The following is a 10,242-nucleotide window of genomic DNA, read 5'->3' as shown; positions in this document are numbered from 1 at the left end:
GACTAGAAGTATTTTGCAGGCCATTGAGCATATAATGGTTTTGTGAGCTGATGAACAAACATACATGGGACTGAAAACTCTTCTTGTGGTCATTTGTGTTTTGTTGCAACTGAACTTGTTTGACAAATGGAATGTTCTGCATCTAACTTACCTGAAAGAGCTAGCTCAAGGATCTAAGCATCAGGTGTGTAATTTCTTCACTCCCTGAACCACAGGGTCAACTCCCAGTCCAATTGGCTCAGTTGTTGTTGCTATCATGGATCAATTGATTATTGTGTAGTTTACAGTGTGATGGTCTTTAGGATGAGACTATATAAATCAAGGCCCCCTTAGCTCTGTGTGGGCAAGCATCCAGGAATTTCAACCTTTTCCCAGGACCAGACATTCCTTTGGCAGTTTAATGAATCTGGTTCAATATCGTTCTCCATTCTCCCTTATGCCAGTTTCAGCCTCATAATCTCCTCTCATAACTTTCATTTCTGGCTAATCTTCCCCATTGCTCTTCTCTCCCTTTCGTGATATCCTTCTCTGTCCCTTGTGCCGCTCCAAGCTCTCCTTCCAATGGACGAAATCCTGGCCCATGTTACCTTCTCCAATGCCTCCTCTCAGGTAGGCATTTATCCAAAACAAGTAGGAAGTTTGCAGAAAGTTACTTACAAAACTGGGGGAGGGAGGGGCTGCATCACATTTTGTGCTGAGTCCCTCTGACCTGTGGAATTCCCCCCCTCTGAATGGGTTTTCTGGAGCAGCTGTGAGGCAGGTGAAAGGCTGTCAGCATGGTATCACTGACCTTGTGCAGACAAGGTTGTGAAGGAAAGGAGCAGGGAGTTCCAAGCAGATAAGCTTAGCCTTAATGGATCACAGAGAAATTAGGGGATCCATGCTTTAAAAAAAACTACCACTGCCTAGTTCCTCAGTGATTGGGTGGGGAGGGGAGTACACAAAGGTTACTTCCCATGGTGGCCTTACTGAGATTCCTGTCCCTTCCCCAGAGTTTCCCAGGTACCAGTAGGGGAACGATCTGGTCCTTTGTTCTTTAACCTACTTACTACTGTCTCCACTCTGCCTCCCCTTCCCTCTGTCTGGCACTTTGTCAAGTAGAAGTGATTGAGATTTATCAAAACAATTTTTTTCCTTTGGAAAATATTAAATTTGTGCAAAATTTTCTGGTTTTTCAATGAAAAATAGAAATAAAAAAAAATTCAGCAAATATTTTCAGCTAAAACCAAAAACGTTTTTCAAAACTGAACATATTTTGAGTTCAGTTTTTCATTCAAAAACCAAAACTTGAATGTATTTAGCACTGTTAGGAGAAGTAGTTTATTGAGGTCCAGATCCTTCAAAATCTTATGTACATGCCTAAGTTTGCTATGATGAGTAGTCTAATTGAAATAAATGGGACAACTCATGGGAGTGAAGTTAAACACATGCCTAAGTATTTGTAGGCTTGGGGCCTAAGGCTGTAAGCTCTTCAGAGTAGGGACTGTCTTTTTGTTCGACATTTGTAGAGTACCCAGCACAATGGAGTCCTGGTCCATGACTGGTGCTTCTAGGCTCTACAGCAATATAGATAACACTCATAGAAAACTCCAGTGAAACAAGAGATTTCACAGCTAATCACTACATCTAAGGTTTAGAAAGAAGAAATCCAACACAATTCAAAGGGTCTTACATATAGTAAAGCAAACAAAGAAGTTAGAAGCTTGACAGCTTAAACATGCAAAACAGAAGTGAGAGACCTATTTCAGTGTGTGAGGAAGTTTTGGGAATCATATTTCCAAAGTTGTTGAAAAAAAAGTTTTATAATTTTTAAAGAACATTTTAAGTTAGTAAGTAACTGTTACATTAACCCACATTTTTTAACAAATGCAGGGTACTCACCTTATAACAGTTTTGAAGATTTCCATAGCCAGTGCTTTCTAAAGGGAAAGTGAATTCTTTGGGCTTGATTTACCCTTGCCTTTACACCTGGGCAAAGGGAAGTGCAAAGTGGGTAAAAATGCTCCCGAATCAGGATTCACATTGCACAGGTGTAAATGATGGCACAATTTGCAAGGCAGTGGGGAATCCGGGCCTTGCAATTCTATCAAACAGGGTCTGTGCTGGAAGTATTTTTTAAAATGATTGCCCCCACTGAGAGAGAACTATAGCATATTAGTAAATATGCCTAGCCTAGTTTTAAATGTCCCAAATGATAGGGACTTAAACCACTTCTCTTGAAAGACTACTTCTTTAGCCACTGATTGCCAGAAGCTGGGAATGGGCAACAGGGGACTGATCACTTGATGATTACCTGTTCCATTCATTCCTCCTGAAGCACATTGGCCGCTGTCAGAAGACAAGATACTGGGCTAAGTGGACCACTGGTCTGACCCAATATGGCTGTCCTGATGTTCTTAAATCTGATGTACCATCATTGTTTAAGCCAATGGGAGCTTTGAGTGTGCATCAGCTCATAGAACTGGGTAGAGGATGTTATCTGTAATTCCCAGATGTCTGTTTTTTTTCCTGTACAGTATTACTCAGATTAAATCAGTTTTTCTTTACTTTAGATCTTAGAATTGGTAAAAAAAAAAAAATGTTTCCTATTCTTTTTTTTTTTTTTTTTTTGCAAAAAAATCATCCTTTTTGATTTAAATTAAAAATTTTGATTCATTATTTCATCAAAATATTGACATTTGGAAAATTTCAGCTATCTTGACATGGTATCAAGCTTCCTATTTTCTTTTGCTTTTGGCTTTAAAAGGCAATAAAAAGAGCTAAAACCAGAGCTTTCCTGGGGTAATTCTCCAGACAAGGAAATAATGGAAATTCAAAAATAAGCAATGGGACTGGGCAGAGGCAGAAATCTCAGTGCTTGTATAAACCAAATTAGGACTAACTACTTTTTGGACCTTCCTGGTAGCTTTTCACATCTCCTGCTTTCACATTCTATAATAGATTAAGGAGAAGACTTCCTCAGAAATTTTAAACATTTTAAAGACCTTGAGTCAGCACAGCACTTAAGCATGAATCGAAATCTAAGTCCCATAGACTTCAGTGGGACTATTCACATGCTTAAAGTTAAGCACATCCTTAAGTACCTTGCTGAATCAGGGCCTAAACTAGTATTGCCACTTTGGCAAAGATGTCTCCTGCTGTGGCCTCTGGTATTCTTCTATGCTTCTGCGGTTAGTATTTTCAAATACTTCTGAATGTTTTTCCCAGGTCAACAGAGTTGAACTGGAATAGATTGATAGTAAAGGATCTATTAAAACATCTTTGGGAAAAGCTCTACAGTTCAAAGAATCCATGGTCTTAGTTAGTCTTTATAGGCATTTAAATGCTGTTGCTGGAAGGCCAGGTTTGGAGGGGTGGGGGAGAGACTACAGCCTTCTCTTTTACATTTCATGGATCTTTAACCCTTATTTAAAGAAAATTTTGGATTTTGGACCAAATAACTGTGCTTGTAATTATATCAAATAGTTAAAAAAAGCTAGTTAATGATGTTCAACATAAGTAATCATGTTAAATAGTGAAATTTAATTTCTTAAAAACTTAAATCCTCATATCTTTTGGAATGCATTGTACTGTAGGATGTCTGAGTAAATTAAATTCTCCCCTGCACACTAAAGCATCAATTTCCTTATGGTAATTATCTGCTAGATTGGATCTGTCAGTAGCAGGGAAGCATGCCTGACATTATACCCTCTTTACAAAAAATGATTACAAAAAATTAAGACGAATGAGTAAAATTAAGGCTGCGGCTGGTAAGTCTATATAAAGCTCTCATAGATCACTTTACATAAGATACCATTGTGCTGGATACTAAGCTTTTAATGACTAGTCGCATAATGAGGTGAAGTCCATTAAAGAACGGCCAAGGTAACCGATCACAGAGATAAGGGCTAAAAAATGATTTTCAGCCAACTAGAAGCAATTTATTATACACAAAAAACACAGCTCTAACTGAAATGTCTGGATGGATGAGGAACTTTTGAAAGTTGACAGGATTTCCTTCCTGGGAAAGTTTTACAAATATGATGGGCGCTCATCTCTGTCACATTTGATTTTTTTTTTCTTTGCAATTCAGTGCTCTAGAAATGGTTCATATAAGGCTGAGCTGTAGCACTGGATTTCATTAGCCCACTTAAAAGATAAATTAGAACTAGGCATGGCTGATATAATGGAAACTCATTGCTCACCGCCCACAAGCAGCGTCTGTATGGAAGCAAGCTAATTGTTGCAAGTCAATCGCTATTGAATAGTGCCTAGTGCTTGAAGCTGCTTTAGGAAAACAGTTCAGATCAGAATCTGTGGGCATGTCTACATTGCAATAAAACACCTGCGGCTGGCCCATGTAAGTGGGCTTGGGCTGCAGGAAGATAAAATGGCAGTGTAGATGTTCAGCCTCAGGCTGGAGCCTGGGTTCTGGGACCTGAAACGAGGCTCCAGCCCAGCCCACACCCAGAAGGTCTACACCACAGTTTTACAGCCCTGCATCCTGTGCCCCACAAGCCCAATTCAACTGACATGGGTCAGCCACCGGTGTTTATTGCAGTATAGACATACTCTGTGAGACAAAACCAGCTTTGAGGGTTTGCAAAGTAGTAGGGCAGGTAACTTATTGCCGCAGAGGCCCTGATTCTGCAAACACAAACACATGCATAACTTTTCTCACGTATAGTCACTTTGATTGCACGTGAGTAAAGGTAAGCACATGCTTAAATGTTTGCAGGATTGGGGTCATGTACATATTCTAGTTTTGAGGAAGAATAGTTCTGAGACATAAAGTTTGGACCTGGCCCTGATTCAAACATTCCCTTAGACCAGAGTTGGAGTTGGGGGTGATTTTTGGATCCAAGATATTGATTTGGCCATTAGAGAGTTGAGGCCTGATCCAAAGTCCACTGATGTCAGTGGATGTCTTTTCGCTGACTTTTTCTGAGCTTTGGATAAGGCCCTCAGTGGTCAGCTGCAATTTGGATAAAACGTTTCCTATAACTAGGGTTAGTCCTATCTAGAATTTGGCTTTGAATCATGTCTAGGGCTCAGAAAAACTTGACTGAGACAATTTTATCAATGTTCTCATTAAGCACTTAAAAACAAATAAGTGGAAGTTGCCTGTTTCTCATGAATGTATGTGACCCACAGTTATTTCAATCATTTCTCTTTTATTCTCAAATCATTTTAAGGACAAGTTGGTTAGGTTTACTGTCTGCTGACGGTATAATTGTTTCGGCTGTGTAAATACTAGTGTATTTACAGTGTCAAACTGTTTGTGGCTAATACAATTATATGCTTTTTCACTGATATCTGATCTGCTAATTAGCTGGAAAAACATTTTGATTAGGGTGACTGCTTACCCAAATTATTTAATTGTCCACAAGCAAGGTTGTCAGCAAAAAATATGAAAATGAGCCCAGGAAATGCAGTAAAATTCCACTAACAGCTCTTCAAGTTAAGATTTAATATAGAAATAGGAAATGCAATGTGGAGAATACAGGACCAGAAACTAGCTTCGTGTTGCTCTGAAATTAATTTTAATAAAATAATGTCACTTAGCTTTTATTTAGCCCACATGTCAAAGTAGTTTGCAAAGGAAGGTATCATTAGCCCCATTATATAGATGGGAAAACTGAGTCAGAGAAAGAGATACAAGAACTTGCTCAAAATGGATGACAACCAGGATCACATCATTGATTTAAAAAAAAGGAACTTGATTTTAAAAAAGATGGCCGAGATCTGGCACTAACAGCAGGTGTACAATAAAATCCACTGTCAAAGAAGAACTGTTTAGGATTCTTTACTGATACACAGCCATTGAACAATTAGCAGCTGTCCAACATTACAAAAAAATTCTACAGCACAAAACTAGTGTTGGCTATGGGTAGGTCTCCACTGCAATTAAATACCTTTGGCTGGCCTGGGTCAGCTAACTCAGGCCTGCAGGACTCAGGCTGCAGGGCTATACAATTTCAGTGTACATGTTCAAGCTCAGGCTGAAGCCCAAGATCTGGAACCCCATGAGGGGGGAAGGTCCCAAAGTCTAGGCTCCAGCCCAAGCCCTGAAAGCTCAAGTCAGCTGACATGGGCCAGCTGTAAATGTTCAATTGCATTGTAGACAAACCCATAGTGTACGAACCTTGTCAGAAAGATGTTTCTTATGCTCATTACCCAAGCTAGCAAAGGACATGCCACCTCACACAGTGATCTTGTCAGATATCATAAACTAAGCAGTCAGGCCCACTCACTACTTAGATGGGAGACCTCCAATAAAAATCCAGGGCAACACAGGAAGGGATCATTCAGTTGGTGGTGATCTTTAAGTCAGTACAGAGCCAATGCCCAATTCTGCTCTTAAAGCAAGGTGCTATTTTTCAGATGAGACATAAAGCTGAGGTCTTGACCTCTACTCCTCTTTAAATGTCATATGACAATTTGTGTAAGAGAAGGGGTTCTTGCTAGCCACGGTGCCCTGGCCTTAATTCCAGTGCAGACAATTATATTTTCCCAACCTCAAATTACTCTGCGGTTTGTTGGATACACTATTCTGCTTCATCCATTTCCTCTCCTAATACGTTATTCCCATCTCTGTATACTTTGCACAGAACCACGTGGAGCTGGTGGTGAGGAGCTGTGCAGTCTCAGCACTGGGAAAGTCAGTGCCTCCTGAAAAGCAATCTCTCTGGGGTTGCTACATGCACATGCTGGACCAATTGGTCCAGATTTCCTCCATGAATAGAGAAAATATTTTTCTTCCTGTTTTGATCTCCATCAATTCCAGCCCCATCAGAGTGCATCTCTCTGCCTATCATTAGGTAATCCTGAAGGGAAACAAGGTAATAGTAGTTGATTGAAACTCAGCATAAACCAGAGGCTTTTAGCCACCAACTAGGCAACATTTTGGTTTAGGTTACATTTACCATCTAGTCTGCAAGTCTTTCTCCAATTAAATGATGCTTTAACTTTCAAATTGTTTCTCAAGGTTGTGCAGATTTCTGCCACGTTAGCTGTGATGCTTTTCTATTTTTGATCTCATTTTAGTAAATAAAAATGCTTCAGTCAAAAAAGAAATAAAATGAAGCTTTTGATTAGTTTATCCTCCCACCTTCCCACCTCTTTAAGTATAGTATATTCTCCAAAATAATTTTCAGGATTTCAGGATCAGGAATGCCACATTTTCTGATATCTGATCATTTTCTACCATAGTTGTTTATGTGTATTGTTTACCCAACAGACTTTTCTCTTTCACTTGGATATTCATTACTAAATAATTCTGTGAGAAGACACAGGCCACTGATTTTTTGCAATTTGCATCACCACACTCTAAGTTATGTTGAAAGCTAAGCTTTTTGGTCCTCTTGCTTTGGAAGTACATTAATATTTCTGTGACCTTTACTAGATGGCAGATGAGAAGCATTAGGAATAAAATAACAAACAAAGCGAAGGAAACCAATATCTTAAAATGCATATTTCTGATCCTGGCCTTGAAAGGAGCAAGAGGTAGAAGAATCTGCTCCGACAAGATTGTAAACTTTATTTAAAGTTGAAATAATTGTTCTGCTGTAGCCTACATTTTTTTCCATGTCAAAATGTTTCATTATGATGCATGCTACGCAAAATAAGAACAAATATATTTGAGATTTTTTTAATATGCATGCATTTTAAAAACATACAAGGACTTGTTTAAAGATGTTTAAGAAGGTATGGAATGGAGTAGTTGAAGACATGCTTATTCACCATATACATTTAGGTTGCTATATTAAAAACATGCTCACAGTGTCATGACAATTATTTTATACCGAGTGACTTTAGGTTAATTCATTTTCAAAGCCTGCATTTTAAATAGTAATGATGTCGCCACAATTTATGAGTGGAATGGTATTTCTTTGTGTGCCCTAAGTGATCAGCTTTAAATTCTTATTTTTAAAAGAAAAACAACCGATTTCTACCCAGGAAACTGCCTCTGTCTCAGCAGCATTGTTTTGCAGTGGTTTAACTGCACACCGGAAGCCAACTCTGTTCCTGTTCATCTAGGTACCAATGCCATAGCATAACAGGGCAGGTCTAGGAGTGGCTTTTTAGTAACTTAAATTTTCACTGCTTATGAGCAGCAGACACATATTAAGGCCCTGTTTCAGCAAGATGCTTAAGCATGTGCATAGCTTTTATTTCCAGTGAAATGAGAATGGGGGAGGGAGCCGTTTGGATGTAAACAGTGCTCTGCAGTGTTTGCAACCCAAAAGCTGGAGGGTTCTGCCTGTTAGGCATGTCTCACAGAAAGTGAAAGTGACTTTAAACTGATATTAACAACATTTAAATTGACCCTCTTTTTCCACTGTTAATTTTTTTTTTTTTTTTTGGTCTCAGTCTAGTCAAACAGCATTAACAGTTAAATGTAAATCAGACTTTTAGAAGTCTTTTTATTTTTGGTCATCATTCTAACACAGAGGTAAGGACATTAGTTTTGTTATTTTAAAAACATACAGATCCTGATCCTCAGCTGGTGTAAATTGCCAGAGCTCCATTAAAGTCATTGAACATTGTTTCTGTTCATTGACATCAAAGGGAGTTAGACTAATATGAGTCAACAGTGTGATGCTGTTGCAAAAAAAGCAAACATGATTCTGGGATGTATTAACAGGTGTGTTGTGAGCAAGACACGAGAAGTCATTCTTCCGCTCTACTCTGCTTTGGTTAGGCCTCAGCTGGAGTATTGTGTCCAGTTCTGGGCACCACATTTCAAGAAAGATGTGGAGAAATTGGAAAGGGTCCAGAGAAGAGCAACAAGAATGATTAAAGGTCTTGAGAACATGACCTATGAAGGAAGGCTGAAGGAATTGGGTTTGTTTAGTTTGGAAAAGAGAAGACTGAGAGGGGACATGATAGCAGTTTTCAGGTATCTAAAAGGGTGTCATAAGGAGGAGGGAGAAAACTTGTTCACCTTAGCCTCTAAGGATAGAACAAGAAGCAATGGGCTTAAACTGCAGCAAGGGAGGTCTAGGTTGGACATTAGGAAAAAGTTCCTAACTGTCAGGGTGGTTAAACACTGGAATAAATTGCCTAGGGAGGTTGTGGAATCTCCATCTCTGGAGATATTTAAGAATAGGTTAGATAAATGTCTATCAGGGATGGTCTAGACAGTATTTGGTCCTGCCATGCAGGCAGGGGACTGGACTCGATGACCTCTCGAGGTCCCTTCCAGTCCTAGAATCTATGAATCTATTAATAATTTACACCATCTAGAACATGGCCCATATTTTTTAACTTGACAACTCTCTCTTTAAACCCCTGTGCTTTCTGTGTGTCTGACTGTCATGTATAATACAATACAACAGAGATGAGCTAAACACCTAATCTGAACCCACTTGAACGTTGGAGAAGTTTGGCTCTCTATGTGAAATTTGACCCATCTCCAGTTTAAAACATGATCAGTATTTGTTTTAGTGGAACTCAAACTTTTCAAAACTTGGGCCCTGATCCTGCATTGCCCCTTCACCCAATGGGGCATTGCACAGGCATAGGGGAGGATTGGGGCCCTAGAAGATTTAATTTGAATACCAGTCCCTCTCCTTTTCAAGCATAGTTTTTGGAGCTGACTACAAACTTTCAAGCACCTTTGTATGGTACATATTAATTCAATGGAACACAAAGGACGAAATGTGCAAAAGAGTCTCTGTAATTATGCAGGAAAAAGTCATAAGCACACCCAATTTTGCAAATCCCACATGTACAAGCAAACCAAGTAACTGTACATTTAAATGTGCACCTGAGCATCCACTTCCCTGATGTGCAAATTCACATGTGAATTAAAATGTCTGTTTTGTAGATGCAAGCAGAGACATGTATAAACTGACCAGAATAACAGGTGAATGATTGACAGACACATTGGATGGGTTTAAGCGGCAGGCCACGACTTTATTAATTATACCTTGGGGAGGGTATTATATTGCCTGCCCCAGTTCTCACATACCAGGCATTTAATTGGTTCCACAGTGGGTTACAGGGCTTGTACCACAAACCAAACAATAACTTGGGGTATACCCTCCCTGGGTTTAAGATGGATGGAATGACAGAGGCTACAAGGCTGGGTGGGGGAAACCTCAGTCTGCAAAGACTTCAAACTGCTCCTCCTTTATGAGCGTAAGATCCAACTGCACAATCTTGAGTCTCATTTACTTCTGGGATCTGGCCCTTTTATCCTTTACCCAGACTGGACACCGGCTGCAAGTTGTGACAAGTCAGTAATCATAACAACAT

The sequence above is a fragment of the Trachemys scripta genome, chromosome 2 (assembly GCF_013100865.1).
Source record: "Trachemys scripta elegans isolate TJP31775 chromosome 2, CAS_Tse_1.0, whole genome shotgun sequence".
NCBI lineage: Eukaryota > Metazoa > Chordata > Testudines > Emydidae > Trachemys > Trachemys scripta.
Note: the sequence above shows the minus strand (reverse complement) of the source record.